Below are 23253 nucleotides of genomic sequence, written 5' to 3'. Positions count from 1 at the left end.
TAAATATAATTATTATAAATTAAGCTTAGCCTGAAATACAAAAGGGGTTTATACTATTGTATCTTTCAACACAAGCGGCCTTTAGCTCTGATGTGCTTGCTTAGCTGTTGGACAGGACCGGTAAAAAAAAAAAGAAACATGTACCAAATGAATAGGTTACAAATCTTACACTCAAGTATGCATTTGAAATCAAATCATAAATGTCCTCTTTTATGTGAATTATCTAGTGAATACCCACAAGTTTTCATTCTTTTTCACAGGAACTTTGCTGAAAATATAGTGTCATTATAATCCTTATCTCAAAACTATTTACCTTTCCCTCCCCCACGCTGTTGTTTTCTTTCTCCCATTTCCTAAAATCATCTAGCTTAGCCTCATTGCACTCTTTTAGCCTGGCGTCACTGAAACTCAATTCTTCTTAACCCTTGTGCTATCCTATGGGGACCAGATGACCCGATCCTGACATTGAAGTGTTATCCCTACCACGACAAAGGTGGATAAAGGTGAAGAGGATTTCATGTAATCCATGGACACCAGTGAAGATCACAAATCATTGAAGAACAAAGGATTAGGACACTGTCTTGTGGGGTCTAGATGACCCCACTCCCAATATTAAAGTGCCTATGATAGCACAAGGGTTAAAGCTTAGTGTGCCTCTGTCTGTTCTCCTTCTGCTGCCACTGATCAGTAAAGGTCGGGATCTACTTTTTAGAAAGTGGAATTAACAGATGATCAGTTCTGATGTTGCAGTTTGACAACAAGTTGGTACAGATCCAGAATTTATGCGAGAATGTGATTGACCATGACCTATGATGCTTTTACACGAGTGTTTTGATTGCTTTATGGAAAATAATCAAACCTTCTACACTTCCACATAAAAAAGGTACTATGGAAGTGTCATGTGGAGATTCTGAAATGACAACTGAGGGCTTTTTGCAATGGAAGAAAGTCTTCATTCGTTCCCATATCCAGCACTTTTGATTAAATAACAAAGTATAAGACTCAGGTCATGTCTAAATTAACTCATGTTTGGGGTTACACTAATATGCTTCATTATATGCCTGGTTTCCATTAATCAAGATTCCCGAGGAATGTCATGAACATGCAGGAAAAAATTTTTAGGATTAAAAAGGGATTTTCTGCTGAGACAGAGTCAGCTACGATGGGGCAGGTTTCCCCCACCAAATATCTTCCCACCCCCAATTTTTGAGTCAATGTCAGTATCATTCTTTACAAAGATTAAGGAATCATAAATACAAGCTTCTTTAGGCACAGCAGATGCTTAAAGAATCATTAAATAAATAAACTAGTTTGAAATATTTTTGATCTTATTTGTAACAGCTTTCCACTCTGCCCGTCTCATTAGCCACACTCCAAAATTCCTCTACCCCCCTCCCGACCCTTTATATAAAATGCTCTAACTCTGTCACTAATACTCCTGTAATTATGCATAATCATGATAAACACAAAAGGGGAGAGGTGTATTATATATGATATATGACGTGTCATAAAAAAAAAAAAAACGCCCCTCTCACCCTCCGCGGGTGGTTTCTCCTCCAAGCTCGGGTCCTCTACCAGAGGCCTGGGAGCTTGAGGGTCCTGCGCAGTATCTTAGCTGTTCCTAGCACTGTGCTTTTCTGGACTGAGAGGTCTGAGGTCTTTCCAGGTATCTGTTGTAGCCACTCCTCCAGCTTGGGGGTTACTGCCCGAGTGCTCCAATTACCACAGGCACCACTGTCACCTTCACTTTCCATGCTTTCTCCAGTTCTTCTCTGAGTCCCTGGTATTTCTCCAGTTTCTCATGTTCCTTCTTCCTGATGTTCCCATCGCTTGGTACTGCCACATCCACCACAACGGCTTTCCTCTGTTCTTTATCCACCACTACAATGTCTGGTTGGTTCGCCATTACCATCCTATCAGTCTGGATCTGGAAGTCCCACAGGATCTTTGCCCTCTCATTCTCTACCACCTTCAGAGGTGTTTCCCATTTTGACCTTGGGGTTTCCAGTTCATATTCTGCACACATGTTCCTGTATATTATTCCAGCCACTTGATTGTGGCGCTCCATGTATGCTTTACCTGCCAGCATCTTACATCCTGCAGTTATGTGCTGGATTGTTTCAGGGGCCTCTTTGCACAGCCTACACCTTGGGTCTTGTCTGGTGTGGTAGATCTGAGCCTCTATCGCTCTGGTGCTCAGCGCTTGTTCCTGGGCTGCCAGGATGAGCGCTTCAGTGCTGTCCTGTAGGCCAGCCCTTTCTAGCCATTGGTAGGACTTCTTGATATCAGCCACTTCAGTTATGGTCCGGTGGTACATCCCATGCAGGGGTTTGTCCTCCCATGAGGATCTGTCCTCCAGCACTGTATCCTCTGCTCTCCATTGCCTGAGACATTCACTGAGCACACTGTCATTTGGGGCCTTGAGCTTGATGTACTCATGCATCTTGGATGTTTCATCCTGGATAGTGGCTTCTACGCTCACTAGTCCTCGGCCTCCTTCCTTGCGGCTAGCATACAGTCTCAGGGTGCTGGATTTGGGATGGAACCCTCCATGCATGGTGAGGAGCTTTCGTGTTTTAACATCCGTGGTCTGTATCTCTTCCTTTGGCCATCTTATTTTTTCATGCAGGGTATCTGATAACTGGCAGTGCGTAGCTGTTTATTGCCCAGGTCTTATTTTTGCCATTGAGCTGGCTTCTCAGGACTTGCCTTACTCGTTGGAGGTATTTAGCTGTTGCAGCTTTCCTTGTTGCCTGCTCCAGGTTGCCATTTGCCTGTGGAATTCCAAGGTACTTGTAACTGTCTTCGATGTCTGCTATTGTTCCTTCTGGGAGTGAAACCCCTCCTGTGTGGACTACCTTGCATCTCTTTGTCACCATCCGGCTGCATTTCTCGAGCCCGAATGACATCCCAATGTCAGTACTGTAGATCCTGGTGGTGTGGATCAGGGAGTCAATGTCACACTCGCTCTTAGCATATAGCTTGATGTCATCCATGTCTAGGAGGTGACTGATGTTGGCCCCATTTCTGAGTCGGTATCCATAGCTAGTATTGTTGATTATTTGGCTGGGGGGGTTCAGACCTATGCAGAACAGCAGTGGGGACAGAGCATCACCTTGGTATATCCCACATTTGATGGACACTTGTGCAAGTGGCTTCCCATTGGCTTCAAGGGTGGTTTTCCACAGCTTCATTGAGTTTCCTATGAAGGCTCTTAGAGTCCTGTTGATGTTGTACAGCTCCAAGCATTCAGTGATCCATGTGTGTGGCATTGAGTCATAGGCCTTTTTTTAATCAATCCAGGCTGTGCACAGGTTGGTGTGTCGTGACTTGCAGTCTTGGGCGACTGTTCTGTCGACCAGGAGTTGGTGTTTGGCTCCTCTGGAGTCTCTACCAATGCCCTTCTGTGTGTTACTCATGAATTGATCCATGTGCCTATTTATCTTGGTTGCAATGATGCCTGACATGAGCTTCCATGTTGTGGAGAGACAGGTTATTGGCCGGTAGTTGGATGGGATTGCACCCTTTGAGGGATCCTTCTGGATCAGGATCATTCGCCCTTCCGTTAGCCATTCGGGGTGAGTCCCATCTCTTAGCAGCTGGTTCATTTGTGCTGCCAGGCGCTCGTGGACTGTGCGGTAAGCTTCTTTAGCCAGTAGGCATGTATCATGTCAGGGCCGGGTGCTGTCCAGTTCTTCATACCTGAGACTCTTTCTTGGATGTCTGCCACTGTGATGGTTACTGGATTCTGTTCAGGGAGGTTGCTATGTTCTTTTCTCAGAGAGACCAGCCACTGGGCATTGCTGTTATGTGCTGTCTCTTTCTCCCATATACTTTTCCAGTACTGTTCAGTTTCTAGCCTTGGTGGGTCTGCTCGGCTGTTTTGACCCTGCCACTGAGCGTACACTTTTGTAGGTTGAGTTGCGAAGAGCCTGTTTATTCGTCTGGCTTCATTGTCTCTTGTGTACCTCTTTAGGCGGCGGCTCAAGGCTAGGAGCCTTTGTTTGGCAGTTTCCAGTGCTTCAGATATGGACATCTGGCTGTATCTCTTAGGTACTTGCTTTCTCATTGTACCTCTTTGAGCCTCTGTCAGCTTACTCACATCCTTCCGAGTTGCCTTGATTTTGGCCTCTAACCGGTGCTTCCATGGTGGGTACTGTTTTCTTCCATGGTTGCTCTTATAGCCAAGCATCTCAAGGATCACTGCTGCTGAAGTGTAAACCAGTTCATTGGTTTCTGTGATGGTTGTGGTAGGAATTGCCCTCAATGCTTCATTCACAGTTACACTTTCAGGCGGTACATCACTTAACCGTTGTAGCTGGTGACGGGGTTGCCTAGTGTTCTTTGTAGACATGATCTTGTCTTTCAGGTCAGTTGCTGCCTCGCTCAGCCGGCATGACATGTGGTTCATTGTCTCTCATGTTGTGAGGTAGGCGGTGGGTGATGTTAATTGCCCGTCATTGTTATGGTAATTGCCCCATTTCCATTGTCATGGTAATTGCCCCATTTTTCATTGCCATTAATTGTTCATTCCGCCCTGGGAATCGAACCCGGGTTTCCTGCATGACAATCCTGCACCTTACCAACCGAGCTACCCAGCCAATTCAAATGAATGAGAAGGTGTGTCCAAACTTTTGGTCTGTACTGTATAAATACATATGTTAATATGTGTGCCACTTGTGGAGTCCTAGCAAGGACATATGACAACACTTTATGTTTACGTGCTTCGTTTGTTGAACACTCAGTGATGGTTTTGTTTTCCATCACAGGGTATCTCCTGCATTCCTACATTCACTTTGTTTCGTTTCCTCCAAACACCTTTGTAAATGCTGCCAGATGGTGCTTTAGGCTGTGAGTGTCCCTCAATAAGACTGTCTCATTTGGTTAAGCAACTGACCCATGTTTGTAAAGAGAGTTGCATTCATGTGTGGTGTCTTTATTTCTGTCAGTTACAGGTAATTTCTGGCAATTGCTTTCTAATGGTGTTTCAAACAGAAAAACCAAATTTTCTTTCCAAATTACAAAAAACAAACAAAAAAAAACTAACTTGTTTTAACCAAGTTAACAACCTGTAAGTTTTTTCTTTTTTCTTTTTACTAACACACAATATCACCATACAGTGTTACCTTCCAATAAGCCTTTTGGTATGATCACACCAGGCATCTGAAGTGCATTCAAGAACACGCTAAACACACATTCTTAAACAAGTGTTTAACCCATGGTGTTCACACGGAACTTTCACCCCTGATACCAGGGTTGCTGCGAATTTTTCTCCAGTCTTTTTCTTTCAAAGCTCTATTCTGACACATGAAAAACTTTGCATCAAAAACTCTGTGTTTGGAAGGTGAAAGGAAACTGGAGTCCTCAGAGAAAACCCATGCATTCATAGGGAGAACATGCAAACTCCACACAGAAAGGTGGGAATTGAACTGGGGGGCCTTCTTGCTGTGAGGCAAGAGCGCTAATCACTGTGTCACTGTGCAGCCCAATTAAAAGACATGCCATCCATATGTCACTACCAAATCCAAGTCCCTGATAGGTCAAAGTCCATCTTGGTCTAACTGGCAACCAATTTGAACTCAACGGCCACACGTTTTGTACATAAAGCCCAAAACATTCATAGAAACTTGTGTAGTGACACATGAATGCGAGAGTTTTGAACATGGAAGGCAGAACTGATGCATTCAAAGTTCCTTTCACTGGAACTAAGGGGTCAAGCCCAAGTCCTGAAAAAAAAAAAACCACACCATAATTCCTCCCTCACCAATTTCCATACTCTGCAACATGGAGTCCAAAATGTACCGATCTCCTGGCAACCTCCAAACCCAGACTCTTCCATGAGATTGCCAGATGGAAAAGTGTGATTAATCACTCCAGAGAAACGTGTCTCCACTGCTCTAGAGTCCAGTGACAGCGTGCTTTACACCACTGCATCCGAGGCTTTGCATTGTGTGGTTTGGATGCAGGTGATCGGTCATGGAAACCCATTCAATTTACTATAGAAATCCCAGGTTTTGGTGTTGGGTGGTGTCGAAAGACTTGAGTGAAATAACGGAGCTCTGAGACAAATGTCTGTTAACTTCATGAGGCTCCCTACTGCCGTAATTGCAAGGGTAATTGTGCAATAACTGTTACAATGACTCTGGGGGGATTTTTCTTTTTCTAAGTTTGTAATTTTTTTTTTTTTTTGAGGGGTGCAGTTTTATGATTGATGATTGCGGTGGATTCTGGGAACAGAGCTCCGATGTTTAGCTGTTTTTCTCCGTTTTATCTTTAGTGTCAACTCTATAATTTGGTCTGTTTCACTGTAAACTGGTCTAACACTCTTTTTCCCAGTAAGTACTAAAAATTACTTTTTAAAAACCTTTTTAAACCATAAAAATGTATATATTTAATTAGTTGTTATGACTTTTACTGCAAAAACATTGACAATTTTTCAGTATTTTCATTTATGTTATTTTCTTTTATTAAAGTCATTATATATTAGAACATGATTCAGATATGCTACGGTAACACCAGAATCTCAGCCAGACGGCTGGTTCCAATTGCAGCAGGTTTTATTAGCTCAGCTAAAAGTCCACACAGTTAAATCAGGGTCAGACAGGCAGGGGACAATAACGAGCACGTGAGCATCAGAGAACAAACAGGAGTAGTCAGGATCCAGGCGAGATTCGGGGTTGACGGAATGCAAACAGAGTCAGAGACAAAACAGGGTCAGGAAACCAGAAGATCAGATCAAGATAAACCACTTGGTATTTCAGGCAGAGTGGCACAAGAAATACTTCGCACTGAGTGAGGCTCAGTACAGTGCTTTAGTAAACTGTGAGTGATTGTAAATGAGAGTCAGGTGTGTGGCATCCAGAAACTGTGTGCTGGGGTTGCTGGGAGATGAAGTACATTCAGAACTCTGTAGATGGTTCCCATTGTTGACCAGAGGGGGAGACAGAGCTTTGACTTCTTACAAGACCCCTTCTGCAAGTGGATTTGGAAGTGATGGGCCCTCCAATTGACCACAAAGTCGGGGTGCCTGTTTGTTCGGGTTGCATTGATGGAAGTCGTTAAACAGGAAGGGGTCAAGGATGTCGTCAGGGCCAGCCCAGGAGCGTTTCTCTGGGCCATACCTCTCCCAATTCACCAGATATTGAAGCTGACCCCCCCCGTCATCAGGAATCTAGGATATCCCTGACGAGATAGGCCGCCCCGCCTTCCACCATCAAGGGGGGCATGTCAACATCAGCGGGTTCAGACCTGCCAAGCTAGAGGTCTAGAGGAAAACCAAAGCGGAGGCTTCTGGATGCAGTGAACAAAGACATGAAGGTAGCTGGTGTTAGAGGAGAGGATGCAGAAGACAGGTTTAGATGGAGCGAGCTGATTTGCTGCGATAGCCCCTGAAGAGAAAAGCCCAAAGGAAAAAAAGAAGATTAAAAAACAATGGAAACCTTTCATTTCCTAGGGCAGTTTGCATTTCTGATGATACTTACTAAACTTTATCCGCACCTTGACTTCATTGAAAATGTTGAAACCTGGGGATTCAAGTAGTGTCAATGACTTAACCACCCAAGAAAATGAACAGTTTAAAGGGTTTCTGCTACAATATGTAGCAGATGTTCTTCAGAGCTATGACGCAAAAAGTACATTAGATACTTGGCATTTACTATAGAGATCATGAAATAAATTAGCTTGATTTGCGTGAAAATCTATCAATAAAATGTTCATTTCAATTTTATTTATATAGGCCAATATTACAACCATAGTCATCTCAATGGGCTTCTTACCAGTAATTGTATAATAAGCATGAAATCATAATGAACATGAAGTAATAGAATTTAATAGGTAATGGCTAAACGAAACTAAACAGACTAGGCTAAACTGGGCATCCCTGCCCTTCAACCCTCCTTCTCAGTAAAGAAAAACTCCTAAAAGTTGTTCTATGGTCCTGGCATTTATTCCAGAATGTCTTGTGGTAGACATTTTGAATTTCCAAGTTTTGTAAGTCATGCTTTTAACACTTTTAAACAGTGTTTATATTCTTTCAACTAAGATAACTCTTTAACCGGGTTAAAAAGGTTAAAAGGTTAAGAGATTATTAAAAATATGACCATAATAAATGAGTCAATTGTAGACTAGTAAAAAAATATGTGATTGTCATGAATTTTTAAAATACCAAAAAATAAATAAAAAAGTGCTCATCATTTGTACTTTTTTCGCTTAAGAAACTTGACTGATTAAATTAAGACATTCTGTAAAAAAAATTAAGATTTCACTATATATTATTGTATTCTCATTCAGAATATTAAGAGTTTCCTGTGCAGCAAAAGACATGAGAGGAAGCATTTAGGCTTCTCAGATGCAGCTCTTGAGATGCTTTTGAGTCATTTTATAACGTGAGGGAATTCCCTTTAACAAAACAGTCAAAGATATGAATTTGACAAATAAAAACCACAATTATTGCATCTGTTAAACAGACCTGCAAAATGGTAATTACATTTTTAAAAAGCTAATTTTTGCATAAAACACAAGAGTAGATCGCCGATGATATCAAGTCGACAACATGGAACACTTTTGTGCACTCTCATTTATACTGAATGTGTAGTTAGTTTATTAAAGGACACAATGTTATATAGTTTTCCTTACTTGTCTTTGATGCTCCATTTCTTTTACAGCCAATGGTGGGTTTGGCACAAACACCACTCTAAGTGTTTACAGATGGGGAGAATTTTGCTGACGTCACAGTCCCCACTTATCAAAACCTTTTCTCATAACCTAATAACCTCATGTTTGCTAGTTTTAACTTAAAAGCAGCACACACAGGGACTGTAAATACAATAAGAGGGTTACCTGGTTATGAACACAGCAGATCTTTAAAGACTCACAATGATGAAGTGTTTTTGCTGTTTATACATTTTGTGGCGGATTTCTGATGATGAAAGAATGTAAGAGTATTTATTCCTTCAAATAGTTGTGAATCAGGAGCAGATGATAAAGTCTGTTGCTAAGATAAGTTTTTTTCTAATTGAAAAAGAACGTATTTGTGTCGTAAAAATTAGGGTAATGGTATTAAGTGATAATTATGCCACCACATCGAGATCATAATTTTCTAATTTGCAAACAAAATGTTCAGTTTCAAAAACAAAACTTTTTAAGTAGCAAATGAAAATATAAAATGTTTGCTTTCAGAATCTTTTTCTTTGTTTTCAAAATACATTTTTGAGTTTGCAACACAAACGTTTTCAGATGCATTGACTCTCATCTTGCATTTTACCTATCTCTGATTTTCCAATCACAGCTTTGAATTATGCTTGATATGTAAGGGTTAATGGCCGACGAAGTATGCATTATCACTTTTTAACCCACGGCGTGGAAGCCTGAACAGAGACCGGTTAAAAAAAAAGTAACTGCAAACAAAAAAAAAAAAAACGATGCAGACAAAGGAAAGCAGCTGCTGTCTGGCTGGCAGACAGAGTGCTGTAAGCAAAACAATCCCCGATTCCCTTCCGCTGTTGATTCACTTCCACTGTTGCTTTCTTTTTTTGCATGTTTTTTTTGTTTGCAGTTCCTTTTTTTTCTTTTTTCCTGTGATGGCGGTTATTATTTGCAGCGTTTCTTTTTTATCTGCAGTTTCATTTTTTTTGCACAGTTGTCGTTTTCTATAGAGTCCCAAACTGTTCATAATTAAATAAATAAATATGACCTTGTGCAATCACACAATCAACCAATAAATCTCTCATAAATACATAAAACGATAATGAAATTGTGAAGAACTTGCACACAGATTTTAAATTAAACATAATATTATTAAATATGTTTAATTTTGCTTGAAAAACCCGTTCATTATATCATTTTTAGCGATTTAGCCACAGCTTCAGCGCTGTTTTCTGAGAAGTCCCGCCCCTTTAACTGTCTCCACCAATAGTTCTTGGAGGCTTAATCATACGTCATCAGTCGGACCAATCAGAAGTGGTTAAAGTCTTCACTTTCGTGTTCCGATTCTGCTCATAAAGTCTCTCAGTTCCAACAAAAATACCAGCTAGAGCTGGTAGCAATGTAGCTTTCCGCGGGATCCGGTCTCAGACCGTGAAACAAGTGAACAAAACAATGAAGCTCATAGTGTCTGTGATCAGCGGTAGTTTTGCACTACATCTCCCATGATGCATAGGGTTAAAGTGACAGCGTTAGTCAGAATTAGTTACAATTAGTCTTCCCTGTTAAATGTCTTGAAACCAAAACGAACACACATCAAACAGTTTTTAAATCTTCTTGATGACATCGGAGGTCAACAGTTTAGTTCTCCTTCAAGGTTTGTGTTTTTTTTTTTTTAATAACAGCCAAACATCCCAGTGTTTGGTCCAAGTCATCTTTCTAACTGTAACACTTTTCTAATAAGGTCTACATTGTTTTATATGTTAAACTTAAGAAGAAGTAATTACAACATTTAAAAAACAGGACTAAGGTGAAGTGGCCTACATACACAATTAAACTAAACTGAATCAATTTAATTATCTAAAGAAATAAAACATTTTTGTTAAAGTTTTCAAAGACTTCATCTTTGATTAAGACAAGAGAAAAAACTAATAAAACTTCAACATGTTCATTTTTTGTGTAGCTACAGAAAACATTAGTCTTTTTGTGTAAAATTTATCAAACATCTTGTGATCATATTGTTCAAAAATTACTGTTGCCTTTGCACTAACATTGAAATAAATATAAATAAATAAATAAATCGCAATTTAGAAAGACTATGTTTTTTTTTGTGAGATTACATAAAATTGCATGATAATAAACTGAAGGGTAGAACAACTACTAGGGTAAAATGTCAAACAATTTAGTTGAAAATTATTATTGAAAACTAACTCAACTTTTATCACATCTTTTAGAAAAAACATTGCAGAGGGACTGTGCATCAGTACAGACTAAAGAGTTTCTCATTTTTAAATTATTGGATGGTGGTGTGCCGTGGGATTTTTGTCAAGGATAAAGTGTGCCTTGGCTCAAAAAAGGTTGAAAAACACTGGTATAAACAGTGAGCTAGATCTCAGCAACAGGAAGAGGGATGGGGCTGCTCGTGCTCCTATTCATTTTTTCTTATTCAACAAAAGAGAATAACATCGAATTGAATAATCACTGAAAAAGTTTCACATCATAATTCTTATATTTGTGGAATTGTATCACCGTTAGGTTTTTTTCTCTCTCTATAAAGTAGAAAATCTTTTTTGCAGCGTGTGAATTCGTCGGCGAGCAGGCGGGGACTGACGTCATGTGGAGACAAAGGTCCTGTCCCGTGCGAATGTATGGCACTCGGTCAGGCAGAGACAGAAGGAGAGACGCGCCAGCACAGAGAGACACGGAGCCGCAACGGAAAGGATTAAGATTTTACCAGACTTTTGAGGAAAAGAAACTAAAACTGTTGGTCATTTCCCTTTTTCTTGTTGGACAGAAAATGAAAGGACTACCTGGCATTATTTTGGAGTCTGGCAGGGCTTGAGAATTGCGCATGCAGAAGCTTCGTCAGTTGTCGGCTGGAAGAACTTAAAGCTCGGCTGTAATCTAACTTGACTTGGACTATCAGGGATCCGTCCAAGAGAGGGAGTTAAATATCACCAGAGAACAAGACTTTGTAAGTTAAATTATTTCTTATATTTTTCTTTCGTTACTTTATTTAAGTGTATATCAAGACTTAGGATGAGAATAAAGCAAAAACGTTTCATTATTTTTCATTTTATGTATTTATGTGGGTTATCTGGGCATCTGCGTTTAATTAAAGTATACCTGCCACGTAGACGCGGGGAGGGAGCATGCGGTTCAGATAACGGCTCTGATGGCACAAGCAGATGCCTGGAGACGGGCGTTTCGTGAGGGGAGAGGACAGAGAGGTTGGGATGAGAGCTCTTGTTTTTTACACTCTGAGAGCGTACAACAACACATGCAGAAAAATGAGAGCCGAATGCAGCCCAATATATACACACACACACACAATAAGATTTTGAAGGTTTGATCTAAGTGAAACTGTCCCTTTCGGGAATGTCTTAACTGAAAACAAACCATAAACAACCAAGTACATGGAACAATAGATATTTGTTTAAAAAATGGATGTTTTGTCTATTCCTTCTATTGAGATCATTAGAAAACTCTTTTTTGGATCACAATTCTGTGAATTTAGTAAATAATGAAGATTCTATGTGGGGTTTTTTTTTTTTGCCTTTAAGGATGACAATATTTGTCACCAAAAATATACATGTGTGATGAAAAAAAGTTAATTCATGCAGTCATTCCTCAATCCATTTGAGTTCCAGCTCCTGGAGCACAGATGCCCTCACCTTTTTGTCACCAACCACCACCTCCATTTTTTTAAAGGAACATGGAGGGGTGCTTGCTTATCATACCAGAAGTAAATTTCCTAGATGAGTCCACAGTCTACTGTGAGTATCGTTCCCAGTGCGACACAACTAAAACAGGAGTACTCCGATGGAGGTCTTGACTCCCTGAGTCATATTACAGGAAACTTTGAATCTCACTTATACATTCACACTGGGCATGTGATGCGTGTTCTAGGGTTGTGCCGATGGACGATACCATCATCCATCATGATGGGGGACTGACATCACGATGGGTGGTGATGGGTCATGATGCCACGCCCCCGCCACGCTGGGAGTCGACACCATAAGCCGCGGTTACATGTGCAAAATAACTTGATCGGATCAATGGTCGGATTTGAATCCAACTGTGTAGATGGGCCCAGAAAAATGTTTTCAGTTTATAAAAAAAAACCTTCACATGGGTCACACTTTCGGTCGGAATAAATCATTCGCACATGCGCAGTAGTATACCGGAAAAGAACATTTCTTCCGCCCAGCGGCTACATACATAGATACGTCAGCTCGGTAATATACGCGATTATCTCCTAAATGTGCTTTTATTAATGTTCGCTCATCATTTTAATTTTAATCCGTGTGGTCAGCGCTTTTTCTGTTGAAGAACGGAGCCGGAAAGTATCCCGTGTTAACTTATTAGCAGTATGCTAACACAGGCTAACAACATTAGCTTGGGTGAACATAAATCCATGCGCGATAGGCTGCATCTTGGCTGCACTTAAATATGTGGGAATAACATCAGCCTTTATTTTGTCGGGACACGACAAAACAACACAAAAATCCAGGTGATTCTTTGAATGGTTTCTAAGGACTGAGCGACATTTCTGCCACCCTCTGCCCCAAAGCCGCTGTATGACCTGACGGCCCGACTGAGCTCCGCCCGGGACACACACTTTTACCGGGACACCCGGTTTGAGTTCGGTAGCTCGTTCACGTAGAGCTGTGGGACGGATCACAGTCCTTAGTCTCCCACACGTAACAAAGCATCTTCCCCTCAAACTCAAAGATATGAGTCCGTCTGTTCTGCTCAGACGCGGTTGCTCGCTCCACAGGTCCACCTGACTGACTAATTAAGTGCAGGAGCAGACTACTTCTTTTCTATTTTGTTTGTTTTTGTTTTGTTAAAGTCACTTCCCTCAGTTTATACTGGATGATTCATTAGTTGGGAAATAAAATAAATAAAGTAATAAAGTAAAATAACGAATAATAATTATATAATAACGAAAAATTACCCCCCCCCGACGAGAATCGTCCATCCCGATGGTTGAATGCAAACATTGTCAACTGCCAATTTAGGGGACATCGCCCAACCCTAGCGTGTTCAACATATGCTGTTTACACTGGAGTATTGCTACCCCATACTGGCACATGCTGGCCACCTACAATTGGAAGAGGCTTGGTGTGAAATGTTGAAGTGGTGCAAATCTTGCTCCAGGCTTCTTCTGTGAATGAACAGGGATGCCATCCATACAGCCCTACCAAATCCAAGTCCATGATTTGTTAAAGTGCAACTGGTTTATATGCACACTTAATGGCTGCATGTTTTGTAGTTTTGTAGAACCCAAAAATGATCATAAAATCTTGTGTAGCAATGTATGAACGCAAGAATTTTGAACACGGAAAGCTGAAATGCGCGTTTACATGCCTTTACATAGACCTTTCATTGAAAGTGATTGCTTGAACACATGTTGTGGTTGTAGCTTTAGATCTCTGAGAACCTCTGCCCGTCCCGAAGTCAAAGTCAGATGGGTCCTGGAAATGTTACCCGATCCGATTCCAAAATCCATATGGCTAACTTCAAAAATGTTATGAAATATTAAGATTGGTAGACATAATCAAAAATAATTTAATACATTATTTGGCTAAAAACGTAATTTAAATGAGAGAAACTCAAGACAAAAATGACAAGACAAACAAAAATGGTGACTAGATACAGATGACCTATCAAGCAACTGAAATCAAGGCTAAAACACACCAAGGGAGGAGAATTAACTGAATGAAAACTGCTGAGTTATATTTAAGTTGCTCGTGGTCGAAGGCTGTGTGAACGAACCTTAACTTGTATGATTAGTAAAGTTTACTTGGTCATACATTCTCCAAAATATACCATGACCATTTTCCTAGATGGAAATTAATATTAGGTTATACTGCACTACCCTATCAGCTACCTTAGCTATTGCTAAGTGTAAAATTCTATTATCTGTCACACACCTGAATGGATGGAATTTGAGATTTTAACACTCACCTGAGGGGACTGTGATCATCACAACCACACTCAGCAACCACTTGGTGCTTTAATCCCCTAATCCACTGTTGAACCTTAGTGTCAAACAGGGAGCGACCCATTCTAGACCCTTATACATTGGAGTTTTAGCTCTAGTGTGGACATTCTTTCACCTACAGTAATTCTTCAATCGTAAATGGCAAATAACAAAATTCGGGCCAATTCTGAAGCAGATAAAAGTACTGATGCCGTGACATGCGCGGAGTGAAGTGTTTATGCAATCAACATAAATCAGCAGATTTTTGTCACAGAGAAAAGTGGCTTTTCACCAATATTCACCACTTTTACAAACATAAAGTGTTTCACAGTGGCGGTTTATGATATGGGTGAGGTGGGCGGTGGCCCAGGGTGGCACATAATAGGGGGCAGCATTGTCCATGCCCGCAGTGTTATATATAAGGAAATAGCTCAGTCAAAGAGTAGACTTTCGTTGAAGCCAGTTTAGCTCGTGCTGGTTTGCGGTGCCTTCCATCCGTGTAACCAGGGTTCGAATCCGGGCTGCTCCTTGTTCCCTTCTCTGCTTCTGTGCCGGTCCCAAGCCCGGAAAAATTGAGAGGGTTGTGTAAGGAAGGGCATCCTGCGTTAAACATTGCCAAGTTAACCATGCGACGCAACCTCGAAAAAGAGGTTGTTTCGGTGTGGCGACCCCCGATGGGAAAAGTCGAAGGAGAAAGAAAGAGGAGACTTTCAGCATGTCACTCTGACATGCCTGCTACAGCCAGCACTTTGTGCTTTTATTTTGACACAACTGACACCGAACATCGCACCCATGTCTTCATCCTCTACCCTCTCCACACAACTGGTGCAAAAAAAATATAAATAAATAAAAAGACGATTAACTAAGAGTAAAACGACGTAATAGAGCCACATGAAAAGGCACTTAGGCAGAAGAAAAAATCGTGCTCAACCCAATTTCGCCCAGGGCAGGCAATAGGGATTATTTCCCAGAATTTCCCGCTCCGACACAGCAGACCCAACGTGCACGTGACCACCGCCCTCTGCTGCAAGACACTTCTTTGCGGTAGTCTTTGGAACATAACAAGTCAAAAAAATCGAGAGGGGGGGGGCGCAACTCACTGGTGGCTGGGTGAATCACACTAACACAGGTAATTGGGAGTCTTTTTCACTCTAACAATCAACTCCAGGCCGCAGCTGCGCGCTCCCGTCATAGAGACGGAGCCGTGTCAGAAGGAAGGGGAGGGTGGTGGGTGCAGGCTGCGAGGAGTGCAACCAACATTACGCAACACCTGGATCATCACGTGCTGTTGGGTCACTCAGCAACTCATGTTAATAATGTCATTATTAACATGATTATTATTATTATTATTATTACTATTGTAGATATTTTTATTACGTGTCTTTTCTGTCGTTTAGTTGGTGTCAGTATTTGACATAAAGACAGCAGGAGGTAATGCAGTAAAACAGCTGCGCTTTTTGAGATCATAAATAAACTATAGATCATTTTTTATGAATGGATTAAGGTTTTTTGGAGGATTTTTACTGTTGATGTTGCACAAAATTAGGGAAATGCCAAATAGTTTTGGAGTAATCACAGTGATGAGTTCTATGATTCCTTTTTTAATTTTTTATAAGACCTAAAAATGATATTCACAATAAGGTTTTTTTTTTTAGATCAAATCCCTCTGATATGTTTTACAAAGACACACACAGGACGTCACACACCAAGAAATGAACTTATTGCTAAAAATGATGCCAGGAGTCCAGCTCTAAAAAATGATAAGAGCAAAGAAAAGACATGATTTGTTCCTTCTTATTATTAATATTTCCAGGGTTTGTTTGTTTTGCTCTGCAGCATGTTCATATTTGTATAATTTTGACAGAATATATTTTTATGGACAGCAAAATATCATACATTATTTAATAACAACAATAATAAACTTTATTTGTATAGCACCTTTCCAGATAAAAATCACAAAGTGCTTCACAGTACAACACAATAAAACAACAGTAAAACACAGTAAAAACACATGTTAAAAAGATATTAAGAAAATGCTATTTTAAAAATATTTTTTTTAGCTGCTTTTTAGAAGAAAATACTGAGTCCACAGATCTGAGGCTGAGAGGAAGAGATTTATTTAAAGGTTTTACTTGAGTTATTCTGGATTAATGTTCCTGTCTTTTTTTATTCATATTTATGTTCAAAAAGTGCAGTATTAAATGTTTAAAAGGTCTAAAAGTTTAACTTTAGTGTGTTCAGTAAATTTTCATCTTGTTCGACCCACAACCTAAAGCGTGTTTTTGATTTAGGCCCCCTGTGTGCTTGAGTTTGACCCCCCTGTTAGTTAGTGTAACCGCCACTAGTGTTTCATATTGGTGCAAAGCCGCTGTTCTCCACCTCAGAATCAGTTGATTCATGTTGATAATGTAAACTGTCAAAAATTTATGATCAAAGAGCGTGTGTCATTTAGTGTGGCACCAGCAACTTTGGTGTTTAAGGGTTAAAGTATTTGGTATGAACTGACTATGGATTTAAATTTACAGCCTCCTAGTCTCGGAACACCCTCTACCATTTGGCCAAGTTAATCTTTGCTTGGTGACAATGGTTAATGGAGGTTTCAAAAGACAACACAATATATGTCACATCAAAGTTAATTTAAAGGTATTTTCTCCTTTGAAGTTGTCTGATGGGAATGCGAAACTCACTGGCAAGTGCTTTATTGTCTGTTTGTGTATTCACAAGAGAAAGTGACGGCAATGTCACCCACTAACTGCTGTCACTAAACCTAGGGGGTCTTTGATTCTTTGGCTAAATGCAAAAGCCATTTGCATAAATGCTAAAAAAAACAACTCATTTCAAACTAATTTCCTAAGTCCCTTTGTTTTATTTAGGAAAACTTTCTGTTAATTCAAAAACAATATGGTTCTGGATAGGCCTGCACAATATACCGCAGATTTATCGTTATCGCAATATCCAGCTCTGTAATATGCATATTGCAAAAGACAACGAAAATCGCAATAAATCGTAAACCTTAAATGTGTAATACAATCTTATGGCAGCTTGAAGCATTTAACGAATCAAATCAATCCCTTTATGCATTTGACTAATCAGATGGACGCCTTCACGTTGCTGACCAATTGGATGGAGGCCTGTTATGTTAGATGTTTGTCTTCTATGTTCAACGAGGGTCATTTGGAGTATAATTTTTAAACTATTCCAATGAAATGGGAATGATGTTTTTGGTTATTTTGTTATTTGTTTATATACCACAAATTAAACCGTTATCGCAATATTAATCTCAAATATTGCATATCGCGAGTTTTCCTCATATCGTGCAGGCCTAGTTCTGGAGAACTTTTTCCCAAAAGTAGTGTAAGCAAACATCTTTTACTCCCTTCACAATTAAAAATATGGCCAGCCTATTGAGCATGTGTCAATGTTTATTTCTTGAAACTGTTTCGAAGCTCTTTCTGACCAAATTTAGAGGTGAAGTTGATGCTTCTGACTTTTGACCTTCTTAGTCAAACAAAACAAAACTGGCTGTGAATGACTGTTTCATATTTCCCTGGGTAAGCCCTAACATCTGTCAATCAAGAATGTCCTAGGATCATCTGTGTTGTGATTACTGAAAGCATGATCTTTCTGTCCCCCCTTCACTGCATTCCATCCATTCTTACTCCAAAAGTCAAGATTTCTTCCTCTTGTAAGTAGAAAAGTAGCATTTTCTACAATGAACGCAAACTGTATGTGGAAGGTCAAATATGAAAACTTAGCTTACCCACTCCAATCATCTTTTAAAATACTTTCAAAGCGTCTTTTTAGTTTAGTCAAAATCTAAAAACTTGTGTCATTTTCTAGGACATAGTTTCTGCAGAGCGATAGTAGTTCATTAGAATTTCACCTCAGAGTTGGAGGAGTTGGTGTGAATCAATATCGCCCCCCCCCCATCCTCTCCATGTTTCTAAGAGCTCAACCCCCTCCCCCACAGGGTTTCAATGGTTCTGGTCCATACTGGAGCATGACCACTTTCCCTCTTTACACCTAACACCTCAACAAGAAGACTGGGAGTTGGTGTGTGGCGGGTAACAAAAAAAAACAAAAAACTACTGGACCTGGGCTCCTATGGTTGCTGTTATAGCCAAGCATGTCATGGATAACTGCTGCTGAAGTGTAAACCAGTTTATATATATATATATATAAAACGTCCCTCTCACCCTTCCGCGGGTGGTTTCTCACCCAAGCTCAGGTTCTCTACCAGAGGCCTGGGAGCTTGGATCTGCAGAGGATCTCAGCTGTTCCTAGAACTGTGCTTCTCTGGACTGAGAGGTCCAAGAATCTGTTGTAGCCACTCCTCCAGCTTGGGGTTTACTCCCCCAAGTGCTCCACTCGGGGGAATTACCACAGGCACCTTCACTTTCCATGCTTTCTCCAGCTCTTCCCTGAGTCCCTTGTATTTCTCCAGTTTCTCATGTTCCTTCTTTCACTTGGCACTGCCACATCCACCACAGCAGCTTCCCTCTGTTTTTTATCCACCACTACAATGTCTGGATGCATCGCCATTACCATCCTATCAGTCTGGATCTGGAAGTCCCACAGGATCTTTGCCATCTCATTCTCTACCACCTTCAGAGGTGTTTCCCATTTTGACCTTGGGGTTTCCAGTCCATATTCTGCACACATGTTCCTGTATATTATTCCAGCCACTTGATTGTGGCGCTCCATGTATGCTTTCCCTGCCAGCATCTTACGCCCTGCAGTTATGAGCTGGATTGTTTCCTCTTTACACAGCCTACACCTTGGGTCTTGTCTGGTGTTGCAGATCTGAGCTTCTATGGCTCTGGTGCTCAGGGCTTGTTCCTGAGCTGCCAGGATAAGTGCTTCAGTGCTGTCCTGTAGGCCAGCCCTTTCTAGCCATTGGTAGGACTTCTTGATATCAGCCACTTTAGTTATGGTCCGGTGGTACATCTCTTGCAGGGGTTTGTCCTTCCATGAGGATCTGTCCTCCAGCACTGCATCCTCTTATGCAGTGCACAATGAAATTGTTTCCAGCAGCTCTTTTCTAATAAATATTAAAAATAAATTATACCAAAGCCTGTTCAGTAAAAAAAAAAAGATAAATAAACACATGCACACATGAAATGAGTATGAGAACTGTACACATGAAATGAATATTGCACACATGAAATGAATATTGCATACATGGAATGAGTATTGCATACATTATTGACTATGCTCTGCAGCCAGAGCATAGTCAACTGTCAACTGTGTAGTGACAGCGGAGTAGTGGCTTATGTTAAGACTGCGGGAGGTGGTGGTGGTGGGGGGGGGTTGTTGACATAATTGTGTGATGGGGGTGGGGTGGGGGATGGTGTTGGATGAACCTCACAGCTCTGGGGAAGAAGCTGTTTCTCCTGTCTGCTCGTGTGGGTTCTGATGCTCCGGTATTTCTTTCCAGAGGGAACAACAGTTGATGTCCCGGGTGGGCGGGGTCTGCAGCTGTATGACCAGCCTTCTGTCTGACCCGGCTGTCGTACACTGAGGTCCTCCCACAATCTCCTGTGCGGTTTTCACCACCCGGGCCAAGTCTTTCCTGTCTTGAGTGGTGCAGCTCCCGTACCACACCGTAGCACTCAGACAGAGGATGCTTTCTATGGTTGCTCTGTAGAAGGCCGAGGTTATTGGTGGCAGACCATCCTGTTAGTTGCTAGACGTCCTCGCTGTAGTGGGTCTCATTGTTGTTGGATATGAGACCTACTATGGTGGTGTCATCAGCAAACTTTACAACCATGTTTGTGGGATGAATAGCAGAGCAGTCATGCGGGAACAGGGTAAAGACGGCAGGGCTGAGGACACACCCCTGTGGTGTTGCTATGCTCAGGATCAGTGTGGATGATGTTGAGTTCACGATTCTCACCACTTGAGGCCTGTTGGTGAGAAAGTCCCTGATCCAGAGGCACAGAGAGGTAGGCAGTTCCAGGTTGTGAAGCATCAGTGTCAGCTTGTCTGGGATTACAGTGTTGAAGGCTGAGCTGAAGTCTACAAACAGCATCCTGACTTACGTGTGGGTGTGCTCCAGGTGGGAGAGGGTGGTGTGCAGGGCTAACGAGACTGCATACCTCTGTCGATTGGTTCTCCCTGTAGGCGAACTGATGATGTCCTTGATATGGTACAGGACAATCCTCTCGAAGCACTTAATGATCACCGGTGTCAGAGCGACCAGCAGGTAATCATTGAGGCATGAGACAGATGATTTTTTTGGCACCGACACAATGATGGAGGACTTCAGGCACACAGGAACTGAGGTGAGCTGCAGGGACCGATTGAAGATGTCTAAAAAAAGCTCCAGCCAGCTGATGTGCACATAGCTTCAGAACCCGACCTGACACCTTATCTGGTCCTGCGGCTTTGCTGGTGTCGATCCTCCGCAGAGTAGAGCTCACCTGATGAAGCAGCAGGACAAAGGGCTGGGACTGTTCCTCCGGCTCTAAGAGATGACCAGTGTCTCTTCTGCCAGGAGTGTCAAATCGTGCAAAGAAGGTGTTCAAGGTGTCAGGCAAGGTGGGGTCATGGGTGCTCTGCTGTGTGTTGCTCCTGTGGTCTGTGATGGTTCTGATGCCTCTCCACATCTCCCACGGGTTGTTATTAGCAAAATGCTCCACTACACGTTGTCTGTACCTAGATTTGGCCTGGCTGATTACCTTCCTCCGCTCTGCCCGGGCTCTGCTGTAGGCCAGCCTGTCACCTGACTTGTAGGCTGCATCCCGAGCTTTGAGCAGAGACCGCACTGTGCCATCAAACCATGGTTTCTGAGTTAGCTTGAGGTGGGAAATAAACAGCCATGATCAGGATTAAGGCTGAAACGATTCCTCGAGTTACTCGAGTTACTTGAATACAAAAATTCCTCGAGGCAAAAACTCTGCCTCGAAGCCTCGTTAAATTCCTGACGCGCACTATACGCGCGGCGCAGGTATTTGATTGTGTCACACGGACCATTTATTCACATGGACCTTTTGAATTTAGTTGGCGCGATGGCGGAGAATAGATCTATAAATAAACGGCAGAAATTGTCTAAAGTGTGGGAACATTACACACTTAATAAAGAAGAGAACAAGCTGCAGTGTCTCTACTGCAAAATAGAGCTGGCATTCCATAACAGCACATCTTCCATTCAGCATCTGAACAGAAGACATCTGCGCGACGGCTGGAACCCCGACGCCTTAGGCGCGGAACCCGCGCGTGCCACCGGCAGCGAGCGAGTGGCGGTGTCAGCCGCTCCGCGCCCCCTCCACGGCGACCAGCGCGGGCCGCCTCGGCGGGTGGCGAGAGCCCGTAGCTGCGGTATTCAGGCGACCGGGCCTGCTTTGAACACTCTAATTTTTTCAAAGTAAACGCTTCGGACCCCACGGGACACTCAGCTAAGAGCATCGAGGGGACGGCGAGAGGGAGGGGCTGGGACAGGCGGTAGCTCGCCTTTCGGCGGACCGCGAGGCTTCTTTAAGCATTGCAAAGATAACAAAAGCATTATTTTTACACGAAATATAAACAATGATAATGATCAAATATGTTTTTCTGATTCTTTTATTTTTAATGGCCTTCCATTTTGGTGTTGTGCCACCCTTTCAAAGTTTTCTGCCCCCCCCCCCCCCCACCCCCCATTCAAAATGTTCTAGCTCCACCACTTCTCAAGACCAACTTAAAAACACGAAAGTAACATTTGCATCAGAGCAGATCTTTAAAATCAAATGCTTGTTCATTTTACAACAACATCATTTTTGTTATGCATTATTTGTTTTGGTTGTTCAAAAACACACACAAATCGTTTTATCCGATTACTCGATTAATCGATCGATTAAGTGCTAGATTAATCGATTACAAAAAGAATCGATAGCTGCAGCCCTAATCAGGATAGAGCAGAACTCCCTCTGCATTCGAAATGGCCTGCATTTCACCGCCAGGTATTCCAGGTCGGGTGTGCAGCTCGTTCTGATGTGTGTGGCTGTACACCAGGAGTTGTGCGGCAATCTGCCGTCTCTGCCCTTACCGGAGTCTGCACTCCGATCCGCATGGAACAAAGAGCGGCCCGCTAGCTCCACCGAAATGTTAGGTATGTTTTCGTCCAACCAGGTTTCTGTTATAATAGCCACACAGCTGTTCATCCTCCGCGAGACATTCCGTAAATTAAACTAGTATAGTTTTATTGGAGAGTAATCTTACGTTAGCGAGGAAGGGAGTAGGGAGAGCTAGTCGATGCGGGTTGGCATGTAGCCTAGCGCGTGCTCCTCTTCTCTGCTTCCTCGCTTTTGTTTACAGCGTCTCCTTTGTCTCCTTGGCCGCAGGGGGGGTATGGCGAAGGGTGTAAAAGATTGTTCGATCTCGGCTGGTATAAAGTCCGGCTTAGGGGAAGCATTAAATTGACAGCATAAGTACAAACAGCAGACAACTTAAAGCAAATGTTGCTTTTATTTAATCAAACGCAAGACAAATGTAATCCCCATTTCTGGGATGAATAATAAATAAATGAACACACTCTTGGAATCAAAGTCCCAGCTATGTTTAAAGTCACACTTTTTAGTGTTTTATATATTTATTAAGTTTTCAGTTTTAAAACACAATGCAAACAAATTCAAAACCCAGTCCCCCAC

General features: G+C 41.8%; 1 protein-coding gene across 2 annotated transcripts in view; it reads left to right on the top strand.

Annotated features, from left to right (window-relative positions):
* Positions 1 to 23253, top strand: part of lpar1 (lysophosphatidic acid receptor 1) — a 133662-nt gene that overhangs the window by 18308 nt on the left and 92101 nt on the right. The window contains 1 exon segment of one of the 2 annotated variants that reach the window (NM_001309026.1): positions 11314 to 11614. The exons of the other annotated variant lie outside the window; for it this stretch is intronic. The gene's annotated coding sequence lies outside the window, so the exon portion shown is untranslated. 2 annotated transcript variants of the gene reach the window in all.

Source organism: Oryzias latipes, chromosome 12 (assembly GCF_002234675.1).
Source record: "Oryzias latipes chromosome 12, ASM223467v1".
NCBI lineage: Eukaryota > Metazoa > Chordata > Actinopteri > Beloniformes > Adrianichthyidae > Oryzias > Oryzias latipes.
The sequence above is the reverse complement of the archived record's forward strand: the minus strand, read 5'-3'. Positions and strand labels throughout refer to the sequence as shown.